Raw genomic sequence first — 10,930 nt, forward strand, 5'->3', positions numbered from 1 at the left:
TAAGTTACAAACAAGTAAATAGGCTGATGCACACAGCAAGTCAATAGGCTGAGACACTGGGTTGCAGCAGAGAATGAAGTTTAATTGTAGGGCAGCCAAACAAGGAGACAGAAGGAAACCTCAAATCTGTCTCCCTGTGGAGTTTGAGGGTAGACTGTTTAAGGGTTTTGGGATGACCATAGTGTGGAGATTATTGATCGGTCAAAGAGTGCAGAGTGAAGTCAGGGGACAGGAAGATACAGAAACTGTATTCTCATGCTGATTCCAGTCCTCTGTGGGGGTCTTCAAACTTGTTGGCATCAGCTGTTTCACTGCAATTTGGGAGCTGAGAATCATCTTAAGCAATTCTTAAACAAAGGTCTTATGAGTCTAGTGTCAGACAGCCTGCCTATTTTAAACAAAAGCCTTAAGTAATTCTAATGTCGGAAATCCCATCTGTAGGAACGACAGGGATACGAACGGTATCTGGTGCTACACGACTTTTGTTTACAAAGAAATGGGCCAAAGTGCAACCTGATTAATGCTTAATTATAACTCTATTTCTGTCCAGAATTCCTGTTAACCCTGTAAGGATGGCTTCATGTTTACTTAATTCTTTCTCTTCGTAGTTTATCTTTGTATAACTTTAAAGATCTAGAATTCATGTTTATGTTAACATGACCTTAAATTCCATTTTGTTTAACAAATACTCATTCATTGTTTACTATATGCAAGGCATTGTGCATGTCTCTATTAGTGCATTAATCACCTCACACTGGAATGATACGATTGTGCATCTGACTCCTCTATTTAAAGGTAGTTCCTTTAAGGCAGTGTTCATCCCTCACTCATGTTTGCATCCCCACCACCTTTCATAGGCCATTCCCATAATAGTAGGTATTTAACATATGTTTGAGGAATTTAGATCCAAATGTGTGTACAACTTTAATATAAGGCTGAACTTTTCAAGAGAGAAAATAGAGGAGTGGAAACTGGGAGATGATTTTGAGGTGAATTTAGGTATGTGTGTATGTGGGAGGAACAATATTAATGAAGAAGGAGGCTAGGAAGTGGAATAGAATCAGGCCGTGTCAAAGAGCTGGAGTAGCATTTTATTGCTAATGAGGAGAATGAAGAGTTTGAGGACAATGAGAGATCATTTCATATTAGTTTTTAGAAAGAAAATTTTTGTAAAACCCAGTAAGTATCAGTTACACATACGGCTTTCATTGTGAATAACAGATAACCTGGCTGCCTAGATTAAAACAAAGAAGGAAATGTACTGGTTTGTAAAACTAAAAAGTCAAGAAGTAGGGTGGACTTCGGGCACAATTTGATCAAGATCCCATCTTCAGTTTTTTGTGATTATCTTGGCTTTTTCCTCCTCCACGTGTAGACATCATCTCTAGACTAGTTTCGCTCATGGTTACAAGATTGCTACCAGCAGAAACCAGAGCTATTCGATTCTTCCCCCCCAAATCATTAATAAAAAGTCCTAAGTTTCACTCCGATCAATTTAGGTGAGACCAATTTAGGTCTCACCCCCCCATGAACAAATTAATGTAGCCAGAAAATTTGGATTAAACTGATTGGCTTTGGCTGATTGAGGCCACCTCCACAGCCAAGATCAATCTGCCCAAATGACATGACTACTGCACAGTAGAAGAAATCCCAAGAGGCAGATGAGAATGTTTACTACGATGTGGCAGAATAAATGTCTAAGGATATGGAAGAAATTCATGAAAAAGAACAGAAAAGGAGAATTTGTCTTACTTTATTAAAATTATCAAAATAAAATGGTATTGGCATAGAGAACCCAGACATAGATATGTTGATATTAAAATTAATTCATGACAAAGGTGGCAATTTGATAGTAAAGCACTTTTAATTAAACGTGCTGGCATAATAATTAATCAAACTGGATAAAAACTAAGTTAGTTAGATCCCTACCTTGTAACAGAAATGTAAAAATTCTAAATAAGGCCGGATGTGGTGGCTTAATGCCTGTAATCCCAGCGCTTTGGGAGGCCAAGGCGGGTGGATCACCTGAGGTCAGGAGTTTGAGACCAGCCTGGCCAACATGGTGAAAACCCATCTCTACTAAAAATACGAAAGTTAGCCAGGCGTGGTGGCAGCTACTTGGTAGGCTGAGGCAGGCAAATTGCTTGAACCCAGGAGGTGGAGGTTGCAGTGAGCCGAGACTGCGCCATTGCACTCCAGCCTCATCAACAAGAGCGAAACTCCATCTCAAAAATAAATAAATAAATAATAAAATAAAATAATAAAAGAAATTCTAAATGTATCAGAGAATTAAAAGAAATAAAACAAAACCACACACACACACACACTAAAAACATTAGAAGAAAATTGAAAGTATTTGAATAATATTGGGTTGGAAGAGACCTTTCCAAGTAAGCCTGGAAACCCAGAAGCTGAGAGAGAGAGAGAGAGAGAGAGAGAGAAAAATATTTGACCTTAAAAAATTAAAAATGCTTTTATGTCAAAAACATCAAAACCAAAGTCAAAAGGAAAGTAATAAACTGAAAAAAATTTTGTAAAATACAGAGCAGAAAAGAGATTCTTGTCCCTAATATATAAAGACCTAAAATGTTTCCAATAGAAAAATAGTAGTCAGGGAAATGAAAAGAAAATATCAACTGGGCAATGTAAAAACCTTTAAAAATAATGATAACAGTCTTGGTGGGGTGTAGAGAAACTAATATTTTCATATATTGCTGATAGTGGTGTAAATTGTTACCACCTTTTTAGAAAGATATCTGAAAATATACGTGAACACTAAAAATATCTACTTTTGGCTGGGCATGGTGGCTCACGCCTGTAACTCCAGCACTTTGGGAGGCCAAGGCAGGCAGATCACTTGAGGTCAGGAGTTCGAGACCAGCCTGGCCAACATGGTGAAACCCCATCTCTACTAAAAATACAAAAATTAGCCGGGTGTGGTGGCTATAATCCCAGCACCTGTAACCCCAGCTACTCGGGAGGCTGAGGCATGGCACGAGAATCGCTTCAACCTGGGAGGTAAAGATTGCAGTGAGCCGAGATTACGCCACTGCACTCCAGCCTGGGCGACAGAGCAAGACTCTGTCCCCCTAAAAAGGAAAAATATCTACTTTTGAATCAGAAGTCTCACATTTAGGAATTTTTTCAGAAATAAATGATTTCTGAATAAATGATTCGTTGTCAGGAATTGAAATACAACATTGGTGGAGGAGAACGGTTTGATTCTTTGACAGATCTTGTGGAGCATTACAAGAAGAATCTAATGGTGGAAACATTGGGTACAGTACTACAACTCAAGCAGCCCCTTAACATGACTTGTATAAATGCTGCTGAAATAGAAAGCAGAGTTCGAGAACTAAGCAAATTAGCTGAGACCACAGATAAAGTCAAACAAGGCTTTTGGAAAGAATTTGAGACACTGCAACAACAGGAGTGCAAACTTCTCTACAGCTGAAAAGAGGGTCAAAGGCAAGAAAATAAAAACAAAAATAGATATTAAAAACATCCTGCCCTTTGATAATACCAAGGTTGTTCTACATGACGGGATCCCAGTGAGCCTGTTTCAGGTTACATCAATGCAAATATCATCATGCCTGAATTTGAAACCAAGTGCAACAGTTCAAAGCCCAAAAAGAGTTACATTGCCACACAAGGCTGCCTACAAAACACAGTGAACGACTTTTGGCGGATGGTTTTCCAAAACTCCAGACTGATTGTCATGACAATGAAAGAAGCGGAGAGAGGAAAGAGTAAATGTGTCAAATACTGGCCTGATGAGTATGCTCTAAAAGAATATGGCGTCATGCGTGTTAGGAACGTCAAAGAAAGCGCCACTCATGACTATACGCTAAGAGAACTTAAACTTTCAAAGGTTGGAGAAGGGAATACGGAGAGAACAGTCTGGCAATACCACTTTCCAACCTGGGCGGACCACGGAGTGCTCAGCAACCCCGGGGGTGTGCTAGACCTCCTGGAGAAGGTGCGCCATAAGCAGGAGAGCATCATGGATGCGGGGCCGGTCTTGGTGCACTGCAGTGCTGGAATTGGCCGGACAGGGACGTTCATTGTGATTGATATTCTTATTGACATCATCAGAGAGAAGGTGTTGACTGCGACATTGATGTTCCCCAAACCATCCAGATGGTGTGGTCTACGAGGTCAGGGATGGTCCAGACAGAAGCACGGTACCGATTTATCTATATGGCGGTCCAGCATTATATTGAAACACTACAGCGCAGGATTGAACAAAAGCAGAAAAGCAAGAGGAAAGGGCATGAATATATAAATATTAAGTATCCTCTAGCGGACCAGACGAGTGGAAATCAGAGCCCCCTCCCGCCTTGTACTCCAAAGCCACCCTGTGAAGAAATGAGAGAAGACAGTGCTAGAGTCTATGAAAACGTGGGCCTGATGCAACAGCAGAAAACTTTCAGATGAGAAAACCTGCCAAAACTTCAGCACAGAAATAGATGTGGACTTTCACCCTCTCCCTAAAAAGATCAAGAACAGACGCAAGAAAGTTTATGTGAAGACAGAATTTGGATTTGGAAGGCTTACATTGTGGTTGACTACTTTTTGATAAGCAAAATTTGAAACCATTTAAAGACCACTGTATTTTAACTCAACAATACCTGCTTCCCAATTACTCATTGCCTCAGATAAGAAGAAATCATCTCCACAATGTAGACATTATATTTTATATAATTTTGTTTTAAATTAAGGAAGCAGTTAAATTGTGTGCTATAGTTTGCAGATTATGGGGATTCAAATTCTAGTTATAGGCTTTTTTTTTTTCTTTTTACAAACTTAACCAGTTTAATTTTTTTTCCTCATCGTGGGGGATGATAAGAAGAAATGATTTGGGAAAATTAAGTAAGAACATCCTAGAAAAGTGAGAACAATCTCATTTACCATCATGTATCCAGTAGTGGATAATTCATTTTGATGGCTTCTATTTTTGGCCAAATGAGAGTTAGGCCAGTGCCTGAGACTGTCAGAAGCTGACTGGTCTACCTTTGCATTGGCATTAAAGAGTCATAGAAAAAGAATCATGGATATTTATGAATTAAGATAAGAGGTGTGCCTTTTCTTTTTCCCAGTCCATGACCAATTATAGTTTGGCTGTTGACTGAGAAGATTGTGGTGGGAAAACGTTTGCCATATTTTCTTTGCATTTGTGTAATTGTCTTGTACTTAGAAAAAAAGCATCTATGAATGACCAGTGTTTTTGGTTGTCAAATGTTGCTGACAAACTTACCCCAAAACTTCAGTGGCTTAAAAAATCCCCCACCCCCAAGTGTTCTTCAATCTGAGCTGGGCTCAGCTGGGCTGTTCTTCTGCTAGCCTGCAGGTGGCCACTCGTGGTCAGTAGGTTGGTGGAGAGACTGGGGTGGCTGGGCTTCTCTCTCTGCCTGCAGTCCTGAGTCTCTCCTTCTCCATGTAATCTCTCTAAGTGGCTTTGCTGGCAGCGTAGCTAGACCTCTCACATGAAGCTCAGAGCTCCCAAGAGCTTGAAAGAAGTGGCCAGGCCTTCTGAAGGCTTAAGTCCAGAGTTGTCGCAGCATCCCTTCTACTGCCCTCTATTGATGATGATGATGATTATTTTTTCTAATCAGAAGACAGCTGGAGTATTACCTCTACCTACTAAACAAGTCACAAGCCCAGTCCAGGTTCAAGAAAAGGGTGTGAAGTGGAGGCGCAGTTAATCGGGGGGCCACTAGTCTAACAGACAGTCACAACCAGTGCCATGGAAAACCAAAGATATTAGCAAATTAGAAGTTGCTAGTGACCTTGGGAAGCTGAAGCTGTTTACAGTAGCTGGGACAAGCTGAAAGTCAGACTGAGAAATAAAGAGAGGGCCTTCAAGAAGCTTCCTGAATGATTTCTGCCAGCCCTGAGCCTATTTTTGGAACCAGCATTTGGGGAAACTGATCTTGTCAGGATGGATATGTTTAGGGACACAGGGCTTTTGAGAGCAGCACCACCCCACTGGGGCAACCCCAGACTTGGAAAATGTGACTCTTTTAATGCCACTGGCTTTTAGTCAGGCCACAGTGAGAAGGAACAGCCCTAACAGGCCTCCAGTCAGGTTGAATGAGCTCATTTTTGTTTTAGCCAACCGGTAAGGTTTGCTAATGTTCTACCTTAAGTGCCTTCTCCAAAGACATCCCTGTTTGCCTCATATGTTGAAACATCATTCAGTGCGGATATTTCAATGAAAATATCATTGGTTGACTTTTGTAACAGTAATAAAATGCTATGGCATCTTTGCCGTGAAGTTAGGGTATCCTTGGATTCTTCTGACTTTGGCTCCTGAAAGGAAGGCCTAGATCCAGCCCTGGTAGTAGTTCCTTTCTGAGGTCTCTCAGTCCCTTGAGACCCTGAGGTAGTTTGGCTGCCATTCTCACAGAAAAAATGTATATTAGACCCCACTCCTGCCCCCCAATATTCATTGAACTTTGAATTGCTTCAGAACACAGGTTGGCCTGAAGGTATTCCCTTATTAGGGAAATGTCATAACTGCTGCCTTCGAGTCAAACTTGTAAAGAAAAAGATTCCAGTTCAGTATTTGCAGGAAGAAGCTTGAATCCTGTTCTTTTTATTGCATTGTTACATTGACTCATTCTCCATTTTGCTTTGGTTTTGTCTTGACTTGACTTTGGGGGTAAAGTCTTTCACCAGCACACAAGAGTTTGATTGTACAAATATATCTCCTGCATTAACATCTCTGCATGTTGCTTAAGATCAGTTGTTTTTGTACTCAGAATGGAAATACCTGATCTTGGCTTGCTTTGTTTGTTATGTTTATTTCATTTAGATTTCCCTCCATGAGGTCAGCAAACCGTCATGTTCTTATGTAAACTTAAGCCAAGGCCAGAGTTATCACAGTCCCTAGGTTGCTAAGGCTTATCATGTGTTTGGTAAAAGGTGATTGCAGGTTCTCAGATGAGGTTACTTTACATGGGATAGAATCAGGCAGAATGGCTGGATGATGGAGAAAGCTCGGGGTGCAGGTTTGAAAAAAAGTTGTAGAAATGAAAAGTTCCAAAGAGGTGGTTTCTGAGGAAGTCAGAGAGCCCAGGGCCAAAGCAGTCCTTAATGGGTGAATCAGGTTATTTGGAAAGTCGGTGTGACAGACACATGGATGCCATCTACTTCTAGGTTGCTGGTAGGAGGTACTAAATATGCACAATATTCCACAGCTCACTGAGGATTTTAAAATTATAAGCATGGGATTTTATATTTTGGGGTGAAAGAATTATCTAGAATATGGTATTGGGGTTTTTGAAAAAGCCAAATTTCACAGTCTTAGTAACTTTAAAAAGAAAAACTAAAAGGCACTTCATGTCTAGTGTGTGGCCCTTCTGAAGCTGATGGTCATCTCTCCCACTGAAATCAGGGTCTTTTCAAATGTGGCTAAATGGGGATGAGAAAACACGGGTAGGACTTTCTTGGTGTGTGGTATGTGTGCATTCTTTGAAGAGCCCAGTTGCTTTGGGGAAACAGCCAAGAAAATGGTCAAGATTATGTTTAGAGTTTATTTTATTGGGGATTTTAAGAACTAATAACATCTTGAGTTATTTTTAGTTCAGGGGGATGTGGAAAGGCTTGCAATTATGAAATGTTTTGTTGTAGCCTAATATCCATAAGGGAAACTTAGACTGTAGACATAACTACAAAGCCAGTGCAGTTTTTGTTTTCTGTATGTTGTTGGGGGAATCAAGTTTTTACATATAGCAAGCACATGGCCTCCCTGATGACAGGATGCTTTGGTTAGGTCTGTATTTGCCCTCAATTTTGTTGAAATCTTTTTTCCCTCTTCCTCTTGAAAAGTTCCAAAATATAGTTTATTGGATCATTCATCACTAAAAATTTGTTCCTTTTTCACTACAGGCAGTTCACACAAGGCAAAAACTATTAAACAGTTGGTTTTAGTATGTCGTATAACTTTGCTGTATATCAAACTAATTTTGACAGGTTTTCATCTTAAGCCTCAAATCATGTAATTAATAATTTGCCGTTTATTTATGACCTAATTGTGATTCTTTTATTAATAAAAGCTAATGGGAAAAGGATCCCTGATTAATAAATAAATAGATAAATCACACATACATAAGTATATATATGTGTATATATATATTATATATATATACACACTATACATTGTTACATTGTTAATAGTGGCAAAAAATGGAAAGAGATATTTATCAGTAGGGCTATGGCTAAATAAATTGTGACACAACCAAATTATGGAATATTATTCAGCAGTTAGAAATGACTGCTCAGCTCATTTTTTGAGGCCCTGATACCAAAACCAGACAAAAACATCAGAAGAAAAGAAAACTACAGACTGGTATGTCTTAGGAATATAGATTAAAAAAACTTCAACAACATGTTAGCAATCCAAATCCAGCAGTGTATTGAAAAGATTATACATCATGACCAACTGGAATTTATTCCAGGAATGCAAAATTGATTTAACATCTGAAAATCAATCCATGTAACACGTGAAATTAACCCATTTATGCCTGAAGTTGCAATTTTTTAATTTTTGCAATCAGACCTTGGCAATGACCTTAAGCAGCAGGATATAAATAACTCCCACATACTTAGGGTTCCAATAATGGAACACTAGGCTTCAATAGGCTAATAGAATTAAGGACAAAAGTATGATCATCTCAATAAACACTGAAGAAAGAGTTGACAAAATCCATCAGCCCTTCATGACAAAAGCACTCAACAACTAGACTAGAAGAGTATTTGTGAAACTCGATGAAGGCCACCTACAAAACACCCCACAGCTAACATCATATTCAATGATGAAAGGCTGAATGCTTTCCCCTAAGATCAGGAACAAAATAAAGATGTCCATTCTTGTCACTTCTACTTAACATTGTGCTGGAGGTTCTAGCCAGGGCAATTAGGCAAGAAAAAGAAGTAACAGCATCCAAATTGAAAAAGGAAGCTGTAAAACCATCTCTATTTGCAGATGACATAATCCTGAATATAGAAAATCTTGGGGAATGCACGTGCACACACACAATACCAGAACTAACGAATAAGTTTAGCAAAATTGCAGGTTACAAGATTAACATACAAAATCAGTTGTGTTTCTGGCCAGGCGCAGTGGCTCACGCCTGCAATCCCAGTACTTCGGAAGGCTGAGGCAGGCGGATCACTTGAGGTCAGGAGCTCGAGACCAGCCTGGCCAACATGGCGGAACCCTGTCTCTACTAAAAATACAAAAATTAGCCAGGCATGGTGGTGCACACCTGTAGTCCTAGCTACTCAGGAGGCTGAGGCAGGAGAATCTCTTGAACCTGAGAGGTGGAGGTTGCAGTGAGCCGAGATTGTGCCACTGCACTCTACCTTGGGCAATGGAGTGAATGAGACTCTGTCTCAAAAAAAAATTGAATTGTGTTTCTATACACTAGCAACAAACAATCTGAAAACAAAATTATAAAAAACGATGTATTTATAATAGCATCAAAAAGAATAAAATACTTAGGAATAAATTTAACCAAACAAATGCAAAACTTATATCTGAAAACTTCAAAACATTGTTGAAAGAAATTAAAGAAGATTTAGATAAACGGAAAAAAATTCCGCGTTCATGAATTGGAAGACCAATATTGTTAAGATGGCAATATTCTCCCAACTGATCTACAAGTTCAATACAATTCCTAGCAAAGCAACAGCTAGCTTCTTTGCCAAAACTGACAAGTTGGTTTAAGAATTCATATGTAAATGGGAGGGACACAGAATAACCAAAATAATTTTGAAAGAGAATAAAGTCAGAGAATGTCTTAGTCTGTTTTGTGCTGCTATAACAGAATAGCACAGAGTGGGTATTCTGTGAACAGAAATTTATTGGCTCACTGTTCTGGAGGCTAGGTAGTCTAAGATCAAGGAGCCAGTATCTGACAAGGGCCTTCTTGTTGCATCATCCCATGGCAGAAGGGCAAAGAGAGGGCAAGAGGGGCAAAAAGATGGGAGAGAAAAAGAGTTCAAAAGAAAGCAAGAGAGAAAAAGTGCATGTGGGCAGGAGAGCAAGAGGGGCAGAGCCTCCCATTAGGCCCCACCTCCACACTGTTGGGTTGGGGAATTAGGTTTCTAATACAAGCTCTTTCAGGGACACATTCAAACCATAGTGAAGGACGCAGACCTCCTAATTTTAAAACTTACTACATTAATCAAGGCAGTGTGGTGCTGGCATAAGGTAGACAGATAAATCACAGAATAGAATTGAGAGTCCAGAAACAAACCTTCACATTTATGGTCAATTGATTTTCAACAAGGGTGCCAAGACAGTCCAATGGGGAAAGGAAAATCTTTTCAACAAATGGTGCTAAGCCAACTGGATAAGTCCATGCAAAAGAATAAAGTTGGACCCTTTCCTCATGTCCTACACAGAAAATAACTCAAAATGGATCAAAGGCCTAAATGTAAGAGTTAAAACTATAAAACTCTTGGAAGAAAGTATAGGAGTAAATCTGGCAGCCTTGGGTTAGGCAAAGTCTTCTCAGACATGACACCAAAGACATAAGCAACAGAAGAAAAAATGTAGCTAATTTGGACTTCATCAAAATAAAAAACTTTTGTGCTTCAAAGGATATCATTATAAAAGTGAAAAGACAATCAGAATAATAGGTTGTCACATATATATATATATATATTTTTTTTTTTTTTTTTGAGTCAGCGTCTCACTCTGTTGCCCAGGCTGGAGTGCGGTGGTGCGATCTTGGCTCACTGCAACCTCTGCTTCCCGGGTTCAAGCAATTCTTCTGCCTCAGCCTCCCCAGTAGCTGGGACTATAGGCGCCTGCCACATGCCCAGCTAATTTTTTGTATTTTTAGTAGAGACGGGGTTTCACAGTGTTAGCCAGGATGGTCTCGATCTCCTGACCTCATGATCCGCCTGCCTCTGCCTC

General features: G+C 39.7%; 1 pseudogene; it reads left to right on the top strand.

Annotated features, from left to right (window-relative positions):
- The first annotated feature begins 3,169 nt into the window (after positions 1-3,169).
- LOC100972476 (tyrosine-protein phosphatase non-receptor type 11-like) lies at positions 3,170-5,275 on the top strand (annotated as a pseudogene).
- The last annotated feature ends 5,655 nt before the right edge of the window (positions 5,276-10,930 follow it).

This window comes from Pan paniscus, chromosome 3 (genome assembly GCF_029289425.2).
Source record: "Pan paniscus chromosome 3, NHGRI_mPanPan1-v2.0_pri, whole genome shotgun sequence".
Classification (NCBI taxonomy): Eukaryota; Metazoa; Chordata; class Mammalia; order Primates; family Hominidae; genus Pan; species Pan paniscus.